Source organism: Cetorhinus maximus, chromosome 23, assembly GCF_964194155.1.
Source record: "Cetorhinus maximus chromosome 23, sCetMax3.hap1.1, whole genome shotgun sequence".
Classification (NCBI taxonomy): Eukaryota; Metazoa; Chordata; class Chondrichthyes; order Lamniformes; family Cetorhinidae; genus Cetorhinus; species Cetorhinus maximus.
Window position 1 is genome coordinate 45642154 of NC_135901.1, and position 12187 is coordinate 45654340.

Consider the following 12187-nt stretch of genomic DNA (forward strand, 5'->3'; position numbering starts at 1 on the left):
TGTCTTGAACCTTTACCACACTGTGAACAACTGAACAGCCTCTCGCCAGTGTGAATTCAATGTGTTTCAGCAGGTCAGTCCAAAGCGACAAATATTTCTCTGGGTTGGAGTTTGCTGTGTGTAAATCCTCCCCTTCTAACCCCATGTAAAAGGAGTTTCCAAACACTCGGTGTAAACTGGGCTCCGGGAGTTTGTAATCCGGGTTTGGAGTCCTACACCGGGTGTGTGTGAACCCTCCCAGTCCACCCTCCGGCTCCATTCCTCTCCTGCACTTGGCCCTTTCTCACCCGCTGGACTTTAAATTCCACCGCAACAAAAACAAAAATACCTGGAAAAACTCAGCAGGTCTGACAGCATCTGCAGAGCGGAACACAGTTAACGTCTCGAGTCCATATGACTCTTAAACAGAACTAAGTAAAAATAGAAGAAAGGTGAAATATCAGCTGGTTTAAGGGGGGGGGGGGGTGGGACAAGTAGAGCTGGATAGAGGGCCAGTGATAGGTGGAGATAACCAAAAGATGTCACAGACAAAAGTGCAAAGAGGTGTTGAAGGTGGTGATATTATCTAAGGAATGTGCTAATTAAGGGTAGAAAGCAGGACGAGCAAGGTACAGACAGCCCTAGTGGGGGTGGGGTGAAGGGATTGAAATAGGATAAAAGGTAGAGATAAAGCAATGGATGGAAATACATTTAAAAATAATGGAAATAGGCGGGAAAAGAAAAATCTATATCAATTATTGGCAAAAATATTCTACCGCCTTCGTCCCGGTCCCCCGCCCACACTGCGCATGCTCCACTCCCAGCAGGCTCCGCCCCTCTCACTCCGATTGGCTGGAGGACCAGTTGCTCCTGCTCGGTCCTCCAATTCCGCCCCTTCTTCCTATTGGTCCGGACCTGCCGCCAATCATTCGGTGTCGAAACAGTGAGCGGATTTAAAATGCGGGTTTTACAAAGACCGAGTGCAAATCCAGAACCGAAAATAAACGCGTGAACAGAGATAGGGCCGGCGGATGAATTTGGAAGCTTCATAAACTCACGGTACCGGCCCCAATCCCTCAATAAGAAGCCACCATCCCCGGGTTTGCTCGGCGCTGCGGGAGAAATGCCCTAGTTAACCGCCGCCATCTTTATAGGGGCAATGTGGAGATTCGCGCATGCGCGGCCGCCATCTTCATGGGTCAATGTGCTGCAGGGCGCATGCGCAGCCGCCATCCTCATGGGGACAATGAGCAACAGCCCGAGGGAGACGTTCATAAAATGTGTGTTCACCAGGAGTTTTAGATCAGCAACAATAGAATTATAAACCCATAGTCACTCAGCAGTACAGAATTTAAGTATTGCTGAGAAAGTGAGACATATTGCTGATATTTCATGTTGCACTCCTCTGGACAGATGCAAAAAAAAACAAATTTCTGAGCGAATAACAATTTGTGCCGCACAAGGAAAGGGTGTTGACTGGTTGGCCAGTCAGCTCTGATTGGTCAAGGCATTACCATGGAGAATTCACCAAAGAGCTATCATCCTCCATGCTTTTGTTTAATTCAACAAACGGCCCCATCCCTGGACATGCACCTTCTGTCTGCAGTGGACAGTTCCCTGTGTATGAATATATGCAGCTTCTAGCAAGCAAAAGTAAGCCACATTTTGAGCCCGACTTATAATCTTTGAAATTTGATGTTCTTGCGTCTGTCCTGATGAGTACAAGATAAAAGGTTTCAACAGAATGTCTCTTTTTTTAGCAATACTCAAGTGTCTTAAAGGGGGAAAATGTGGTAGACAGAGGGAGAGGTGTAGGGAGAGAATTTCAGAATTTGGGAACGAGGGAACTTAAGGCAAGGTCATTAATGCTGGAGCGATTAAAATGGTGAATGTACAAGCTATCAGAATTGGAACAGTGCAGATATCTCAGAGGGTTGTAGGGCTGGAGGAGATTACAGAGAAAGGGAGGGGTGAGGCCATGGAGGGATTTGAAAACAAGGATGAGAATTTTAAAATCAAGCTGTTGCTTGACCGGGATCCAAGACAGGTGAGGAAGCAAATGGGTGACAGAGGAACAGGACTTGCTATGAGTGAAAACGTGGACAGCAGACTTTTGGATGGCTTCACGCTTACGGAGAGTAGAATGTGGGAGACCAGCCAGGAGTGTGTTGGGATAGTCGTTCAAGTCTGGAGGTAACAACGGCAGTGATGAGGGTTTCAGCAGCAGATGCACTGAGACGGGGTGAGGGCGGGTGATGTTACAGAGGCGATCTTAGTGACGGCACCGATATGAGGTCAGAACCTGATCTTGAGATCAAATGTAACACCGAGGTTATCAACAGACTGGTTTAATCTCAGACTGTTCCCAGGGAGAAGGATGGAGTTGGTATCTAGGGAATGGAGATTGGAGCAGGGACTGAAAACAGTGTCTTCAGTCTTCTCAGTGCTTAATTGGAGTTAATTAGTCATCAGGAAGAGAAGCAGTAACCAGAATGGACCATGAGACTGATCCCAGGTTTAACTTAGTTAGAGAGGGAGAGAAGGAAGGAAGGAAACCCAGGGAGGTTTGGAGAAACCATCTTCACAATCGCTCATTAAATCTCCACACAGTAAGTTTTGGACACAAGGTTAATGTCTGCTAGTCTGTAAGGTCGGTCAGGGGGTTTCAGATTAATGTTTTGTCACGAGTAATGACTGAAGTGAATGATGAAACATATTGTTATCTTCAGTTGGACAAATTTGTAACAAAGATACAGGAAGAATTATCCAAAATTCTGTTTGGCTTCAGCACAGGGAGGATGGAGAGTGTGGGACGGGGATTTGCAGCTTTGGGAGAAGGAGACAGGAAATAATGTTCCATAGAAATGAGAATTGTCTGCTCTGAATTTCTATCCTGTTCTTATAGTGATCACTTTTGTAAACTCCTTTTACAGGGTATCGGAAGGGGAGGATTTACAGAGGGGGAACTCAAACCAAACATCACATCAAGATCTGACAGAGTCACTCGATTCATGAGGACCTGAATATTATTGTCTTTGAATGTCGAACAAGAAATATTTGTTTGTTCTGTCTGTGGGAAAAGATTTCAAACATCAGTGAGTCTGGAAAAGCACCGAGACACATACACACCTGAATGAGAGTGTTCCAGTGAACTGACAGTGGAAAGAGCTTTAACCAGTTACACAGCCTGAAATAACATCACACCATTCACAGCAGGGGGACATTGTACACGTGTTCTATGTGTGGACAAGGATTCAACTGATCATCAAACCTGGAGAGACACAGGAACACCTGCACCATGGAGAAACCGTGGAAATGTGAGGACTGTGGGAAAGGATTCAGTTACCCATCCCAGCTGGAAATCCATCGACGCAGTCACACTGGGGAGAGGCCGTTCACCTGCTCCGAGTGTGGGAAGGGATTCACTCTGTCAGCCAACCTGCGAACACACCAGCGAATTCACACTGAGGAGAGACCATTCACCTGCTCTGAGTGTGGGAAGGGATTCACTCAGTCATCTGAGCTGCTGAGACACCAGCAGCTACACACTGGAGAGAGGCTGTTCACCGGCTCCGAGTGTGGGAAGAGTTTCAATCAGTCATCCCAACTGCTGATACACCAGCGGCTTCACAATGGAGAGAGGCCGTTCACCTGCTCTGAGTGTGGGAAGGGATTCACTCAGCCATCCGGCCTGCTGAGACACCAATGGTTTCATACTGGGGAAAGACCATTCACCTGCTCCGTGTGTGGGAAGGGATTCACTCAGTCATCCCACTTGCGAATACACCAGCGAATTCACACTGGAGAGAGACCATAAGAACATATGGAATAGGAACGGAAGCAGACCATTTGGCCTCTCAAGTTTGCTGTGCCATTCAATAAGATCATGGCTGATCTTCTTGTCTTTGAATTTCCACATTCCCATCTAACCTCGATAACTTTTGATTCGCTTGCCGAACAAGAATCTATCTACCTCTGTTCTAAAAATATTCAATGACCCCACCTCCACCGCCTTCTGAGGCAGAGAGTTCCCATTCGCACATTCCTCTGAGAGAAAAATTTCTCCTTATCTCTGTCCTAAAAGGGCGACCCCCTAATTTTGAAACAGTGCCCCCTAGTTCTGGACTCACCCACAAGAGGAAACATCCTTTCCACATCCACCTTGTCAAGGCCATTCAGGATCCTGTATACTTCAATCTAATCACTCCTCCCTCTTCTAAACTCCAGTGGAAACAAGCCCAGTCTGTCCAACCTTTCCTCATAAGACAGCCTATTCATTCCAGGTAACAATCTAGTGAACATCCTTTGAACCGCCTCCAATGCATTTATATCCTTCCTTAAATAAGGAGACCAAAACTGCACACAGTATTCAAGGTGCAGTCCTGTATAACTGAAGCATAACATCCTTACTTTTATGTTCAACCCCTCTCCTAACAAAGGATAGCATTCCATTAGCCTTATTAATTACTTGCTGTACCTGCATACAAACTTTTTGTGACTCATTTACTAGAACACCTAGGTCCCTCTGCACCTCAGAATTATGCAGCCATTCTCCATTTAAGCAATACTCTGCTTTTTTGTTCTTCCTGCCAAAGTGACTAACTTCACATTTTCCCACATTTCACTCCATTTGCCAGATCTTTGGCCACTCATTCAACCTATCTACATCCATCTGCAACCTCCTCATGTCCTCTTCACAACATACTTTTCTACCTACCTTTGTGCCATCTGCCAATTTCGCTACCACGTCTTCACTCCCCTCATCTAAGTCATTGATGTAAATCATAAAAAGTTCGAGGCCCGAGCACAGACCCCTGTGGGACTCCACTCGTCACATCCTGCCAATCAGAAAAAGACCCATTTACACATACTCTCTGCTTTCTGCCAGCCAGCCAATCTCCTATCCATGCTAATAAGTTACCCCCTACACCATGCGCTTTTATTTTCCATAATAATCTTTGATGTGGCACCTTCTCAAATGCCTTCTGGAAATCCAAGTCCAGTACGTCTACAGGCTCCACTTTATCCAGAGCGCATGTTACTCCTTCAAAAAAACTCAAATCAATTGGTTAAACATGATTTTCCTTTCACAAAACCATGCTGACTCTTCTCAATTGCCTTGAGCTCTTCTAAGTGCCCAGCTATAACCTCCTTAATGATTGATTCTGATAACTTCCCCATGACAGACGTCAAGCTAACTGGCCTATAGTTTCCTGTTTTCTGCCTCCCTCCCTTCTTGAATAGAGGGGTTATATTTGCTGCTTTCCAATCTGACGGAACCTTTCCAGAATCGAGCGAATTTTGGAAAATTAACACCAGCGCACCGACTACCGCATTAGCCGCCTCTTTTAAGACCCAAGGATGTAGTTCATTGGGTCCCAGAGACTTGACATCGGCAGCTCCTTCAATTTGCTCAGTACCATTTCCCCAGTGATTTCAATTTCACCAAGTTCCTTTCTCTTGTCACCTTCTGATTTGCAGCTATTACTGGAATGTTTTCTGTATCCTCTATATTGAACACAAAAGCAGAATATTATTCATTTCTTCCACCATTTCCTTATCTAATATTAACTCCCCACTGTCACCCTCTAGAGGACCAACACTCACTTTGCTCACTCTTTTCCTTTTTAAGCACCTGTAGAAACACTTGCTATCCATTTTTACATTTCTAGCAAACTTCCTCTCACACTCTAATTTCTTTCTCCTGATTAACCTTTTAGCCATTTTCGACTGTTCTTTATATTCTGTCCAATCATCTGTCCTGCTGCTCATCTTTGTGGAGTTGTATGCTTTTTCCTTAAGCTGATGCTTTCTTTAACTTCTTTAGTTAACCACAGATGGTGGGTCCTCCCCTTATAATTTTTCTTTATGGTCGGGATGTACTCATTCTGAATACTTTGAAATATCCCCTTAAATGTCTGCCACTGCTTCTCTATTCATCGATCCTCTAGGCTAGTTTCCCAGTTCACTTCAGCTAGCTCAGCTTTCATCCCCACATAGTTGCCCTTATTTAAGTTTAAGATGCTAGTCTTTGACCCACTTTTCTCCCTTTCAAACTGGATGTAAAATTCAACCATATTGTGCTCGCTGCTACCTAGTAGTGCCCTTACTCTGAGGTCATTAATTAATCCTGTTACATTACACAATACCAAGTCAAATATAACCTGCTCTCTGATTGGCTCCTGAACATGCTGCTCTAAGAAACTATCTCAGAAGCATTCTAAGAACTCCTCATCCAGGCTATTACTGCCAATCTGATTTTTCCAGTTAATGTGTAGATTAAAATCACCCATGATTATTGCCGTCCCTTTATCACAAGCACACAATATTTTCTCTTGAATACTTTGTCCTGCACTATGGCTGCTGTTAGGGGCCCATCAACCACTCCCACTAATGACTATTTTTCCCCTACTATTCCTCATCTGCACCCAAACCGATTCTACATCCTGATCTCCTGATCCAAGGTCATCTCTAACTATTGCACCAATGCCCTCTTTGATTAACAATGCAACCCCGCCACCTTTACCTAGCTTCCTATTCTCCTTGAATGTCATGTACCCCTCAATATTAAGGACCCAATCTTAGTTGTCCTGCAGCCACGTCTCCATAATTACTAACAGATCATATTTATTTACTTCTGTGTGAGTCATCAATTCATTTACTTTGTTTTGAATGCTATGTGCATTCAGATAGAGAGCCTTCAGTCTTGTCTTTTTGTTACCGTTGTAACATCTAGTCTTGACTGTTGATTTATTCTCAGGTTTTTTTCTCTCAGTCCTTTCCTGCCATTCTCTGACCTTGTTTCTCATATTACTATTTTGCTCTCCTTTCTTGACTCTACACCTTGAATTGCTACCTCTACCCAAGCTTGATCCCTCACCGCTCTTGTTTAGTTTAAAGCCCTCTCTACTTCCCTAGCTATGCAATTTGTGAGGACACTCATCCCAGCATGGTTCAGGTGTAAACCGTCCCAACGGTACAGCCCCCACTCTCCCCAGCACTGATACCAGTGCCCCACAAACTGGAACTCACTTCTCCCACACCAATCTTTGAGCCACGCATTGGTCTCGCTAATCTTATTTGCCCGATGCCAATTTGCACGTGGCTCAGGTAAATAATCCAGAGATTATTACCTTTGAGGTTCTGCTACATAATTTGGTACCTAGCTCCTTATACTCACTTTACAGAACCTCTTTCTTAGTTCTACCTATATCATTGGTACGTACATGGACCACGACAACTGGATTCTCCCCCTCCCATTGCAAGTCCCTCTCCAGCCCTGAGCAGATGTCCCGAACCCTGGCACTGGGCAGGCAACACAACCGTCTGGACTCTCACTTTTTGCTGCAGAAAACAGTGTCAGTGCCCTCACTATACTATCCCTTACTACCACTACATTCCTTTTTGCTCCCCCTGCGTGAATGGCTTCCTGTACCACAGTGTAATTACCTTCAACTCCTCATTCTCCCTACTCCCTTGGATCTCTAAACCTGGGAGATTTCTTGTATCTTCCCCGGTGAAGGCAGACTCAGAATTATCATTTAGCTTCTCTGCCCTTTCTCTGTTCCCCGACTCTGCATGAAATGGACCCTCATTTGCCTAAAGCAGCTCTTAGAGTCTGTTTTTATCTTTTCTCTAGATTGCATTCATATGCTATTCTCCCTCTCTTTACCAGTTTCCTGGTCTTCTTTTGTTGTATCTTAAAAGCCTCCCAATCCTTAGGTTTACTCCCACTTCTGGCAACTTTATGAGCCTTATCTTTAAATCTTATACCATCCTTAACTTCCTTTGTCAGCCACGGTTGACTGACTTTTTGGGGGTTCTGCACCTTGAAGGAAGGTGTATGTGCTGCAAGCAATTTAATAATTCTTTGAAGACTATTCATTGCCTGTGTACATTTTAATGTATTTTCACATTCTATCTCAGCCAATTTCTCCCACACGCCTTCATAATTTCCTTTATTCAACTTTAACAACCTTGCTTCAGAGTGAACTACCTCATTTTCAAACATAGTATAAAACACTATAATATTGTGTTCACTCGCCCCTCAAGGTTCTTTTACAACAAGATTATTAATTAGTCCTTTTTCATTACATAATGCTAGATCTAAAATAGCCTGTCCTCGAGTCGGCTCCTCAACATACTGCTCTAGAAAACCGTTCCCAACATACTCCAGAAATTCATCTTCCACTGCATCAGTGCTCAATTGGTTTACCCAGTGTACATGTAGATTGAAGTCATCCATGATCAATGTATACCCTATGCTACATGCTTCTATCATCTCCTGATTAATACATTACTATTACCATTACTATCTGGCAGGCTATGAATAACTCCAACAAATGTCTGCTGCCTTTTGCTAATGCTTAGCTCCACCCAAACAGATTCCACATTGTTCTTCCAAACTGAGATCTCCTTTACTAATGCACTGATCTCATCCCTTATTATCAGCACAACTCCACCTCCTTGTCTGCCTTTACTAAACTTCCAGTATCCATGAATATTCAGTTCCCAGTTTTTGTCACCATGCAGCCATGTTTCCATAATGGCAATAATATCTTACCCCTATAATATCTTACTATTTGTGCCTTTTGATCATCGATTGCGAATGCTGTGTGCAGTCAGAGAGAGTGCCTTTAATTTTCCCTTTTTAACATAATTCTGCATTCGAAGCAGACTCAATGCTCTGCTTTGTTTCTCCTGCCTTGTAGCCTCACTACTACTTCCTGTTACCCATTTTACTTCCTTCTAATTTTACACTTAAAGTAAGGAGGACTAGTAGAATAAATTAACAGTAACTTCACTTTGCGACATTTCTCCTAACTTTACCTTACTTTGGTTTACTTTATGACTCTATTTCACTTTGACTTGATTTAATGTTACTGCCCTATTGTTGGTGTTCCTTACTGAAATACAGGCAGCTACTTCTTTATAAATGTTATGTTTTTTGTTTCTAGTTTTAAGCTATTTAAACACAATCCCTAACAGCAACTTCTCACCAACCAAGTTTTCCTGTGATGTCGCCCTTGGGTTTATTTTCAAACTCAGCCCGCTGCCCGATCGAAGGTGTTCCTCACAGGTCTGGCTGTCTCCTCTCCAAGAAGGTGAGACACGTCGGGAAGGACCAGAAGAGAAAGTTTACCTGTGTCACAGCCACATAGGATCTCACTTGTGTCTTTGATAAGAACTGTTTTCGAACTGAGGCAGGGCAGAAACCTGATTGGAGGGATTCAAACAGGGAGTTCTCGGAAAAATGGACACAGTTTTGGGAGATTACAAAATGTTTAAGGATTTTTGAAAGGAAAGAGAGGCTGGAGATATGGCGACAGCATGCAAAGATGGAAGAGTGAAGGGCTTGTTTTTATTTAAGGATGTTATAATGATGGAAGGTTTAAAGGAGACCGGAACAGTATCTGAAAAGAGAGAACCATTGACAATGACGGCAAACATGGGGAAGTTGGATGGTCAGTAGTTTAGTGGGAAGAGGGTCGATGGAGCAGTTGGTGCACACAGAAGGCATGAGAGGAGATGGGAGAGAAACTGGTAAAAGATGTGTTCTATCATTAAAACTTACCTCTTTGACCAAGCTGTTGATCATGTGCCCCAATATCTCCTCATGTGCTTCAGTGTTAAATATTCCGGTATAATATTCCCGTGAAATACTTTGGAACGTTCTATTCTAATCAGTGTGCTACATAAATGCAATTGTTGTTGTTGATTTGGACATTTATCATCGCTGAGTGAAAATCCTGTAGCTCCTTACCAAACAGTATTGTTGGAACACCTTCACCATAGTGACTGCAGCGATTCAGGAAGAAGGCCCACCAACACCTGACCAACAGACAACTGGGGATTGACAATACCTGCTGGTCTTGTTAGTGACACCAAATACCAAGAAACGAATTAACAAAAAATCTCGGAAAAAAAGGCACTGTTGAAATATTGTTACTAAAACAACACTCTTAACTTGAATGGACGTTTGTCACTCTGTTCTCCCCCAGGATCTACCTCCTTTAACAGCTTCACACTGGAAATTGCTGGGCCCGACTGGGTTGAAAAGTCCTCGGGGTTGACCCCAGCAGCTTCTCCTCCAATTCTACTCCAGCTCAAAACTGACGCAACAAGAAACACCCCCATTCAACACCCACCCTAATTCAAACCGGCTCCTAATTGGTCTGTCTGTGTTTCCAGACTCGGCTACATGAAACAATAAAATGAAAGCAAAGCTCTGCCAGACTGGAACTGAAGTTAAGACATAAAATATTTTAAATATCCAGCAGGTCAGGCAGCATGAACAGATTAAGAAACAGAAGTAGGGGCTCAGGTCGCTGACCTGCCTTCAGGCGGCACGATAACTCTCGGCGATGGCCGCCGACTAATGGCGGGCAATGTTCCCACAATGCTATGCGCCCCAGAAACCGCTCTATCTAAAAGTTGTTAATTTCCTGTTGGAAGGTCGGTTGCCGCAATCGGCAGGTGGCAACTATGGCGCCGGGAGAGTCAAGGAGGTGAAGAACTGCAGCAAAATACAGGAGGACGATCACCCGCCATTATTACAGAACAATAAGCCGCGCATCTGCGCTTGCGCACCCGCACCAGGGCCGGGACTAACAACTGTCCCGCATCCAGAATCACCGGGACCTGCAGCCTGGAACTGGGAGTGGGAGAAGCGGGAAGAATGAGGAGAAACATTGTCATCAAACACTCACAGCAACCTCCAATCCACCTCCATTCCCGGGATAGTGAGACAGAGTTTAGAAACTCACCAACACGATTCCAGTCAAACTTCCACGAGGAAAGGGGGAGTAGTGACTGTGCCTGCTCTGATATAGCCCCAGACCTGTCACTCAAACCCCCCCCCAACTCCGCCCAGTTCACAGCTCAAGCCACCAGCTTGCAGCTTCCTGCACCTTGACCCCGCCTGGCCCAGGTTTGGGACAGTCCAAGGTGAGTCCTTCGTGTTACCATGACTGTGGGGGAGGGGTGACCTTCTCCCCTGTGCTGTGTCCCAAATGGACTCTTCCTCCCCTCCCCCAGGGCCCTATAAACACTGCATGCAGACGGCTGATGGACCTTGGCGATCCTCACTGACCTGCACAGGTACATTATGCTGCTCCCCACTCCCAATACACTCTGTAAACAAGTTGCTTTTCTTTTTTATCTGCTGCCCCTTCGCGTAAACATCTCGTTTCATACAAGTTTTGTTTAAGACTTATTCAATCTTGTTTAATTGCAGGGCTATGGGGCAAAGGCAGGGACGTGGCATTAGGTAAATTGTCCCTTCAGGGGCCTAATACAGACACGACTGGCTGAATGGCCTCCTTTTGCTGCAACCATTCTATGATTCTCTGACTTGTTTCTATCCCGCTGCTCCATTCAAAGTGAATCCTACCTTTGCTTTTGTCCCTGGATCCCTGTTTAACCAAGTAATTATCTCTGCCCTCATTTGTTCCTTATTTCTTTGAGTCCTAGTTTTCCTTTCTTATTTCTCTCATTTTCTTCAAATTACATTCAGGCTGTTGTTATCGTGCCATTCACACCTAATCTAGAAACAGCTTTTGTGTTTTTAATAGTCCCATTACCATTCCGTTTGCATTCTGAAGCCTTTTGTCAGTTAATCTCTCCCGCCCTGCAGCCTTTCATAGACCTTCCATTCTGTTCCACTTCCACCTTTCAATGGCTCACAGACCTGAAACGTTAATTCTGTTTCTCTCCCTACAGATTCTTCCAGACCTGCTGAGTGTTTCCAGTTTTTAATCTTTTCATTTCATGTTTTAAGCATTGCAGTAATTTTCGTTTCTCCATTCCAAGCACTCTACCTGACATTATTCATAATTCAATTCAGTTATTCATAAATTAATTTATCTGTACTTTATGTCTTGAAAACTGATTATTTATTGAGCTATTTATCAGTTATCTTCAAATGTTACAATTTCACAACTCCTCACGTTTTCCCCACACTTCCTGGCACTAATATTAAATCCTTAGTAATCTTAAATGGAAGGGTCAGCCCAGTATCGACAGACCAGTCAGTTTAACCTCTGTGTGGGAAAGCATTTAAAAGCAACAATTCAGGTTAAAATTAAGCCACTTGTACAATTTGTTCAGGACAATCGTGTTGAACTAAATTTCTTAAGTTTTTGTTAAGGTAACAGAGGATGTTGATGAGGGTAACATGGTTGATGTGCACATGAACTGCTAAACGGCA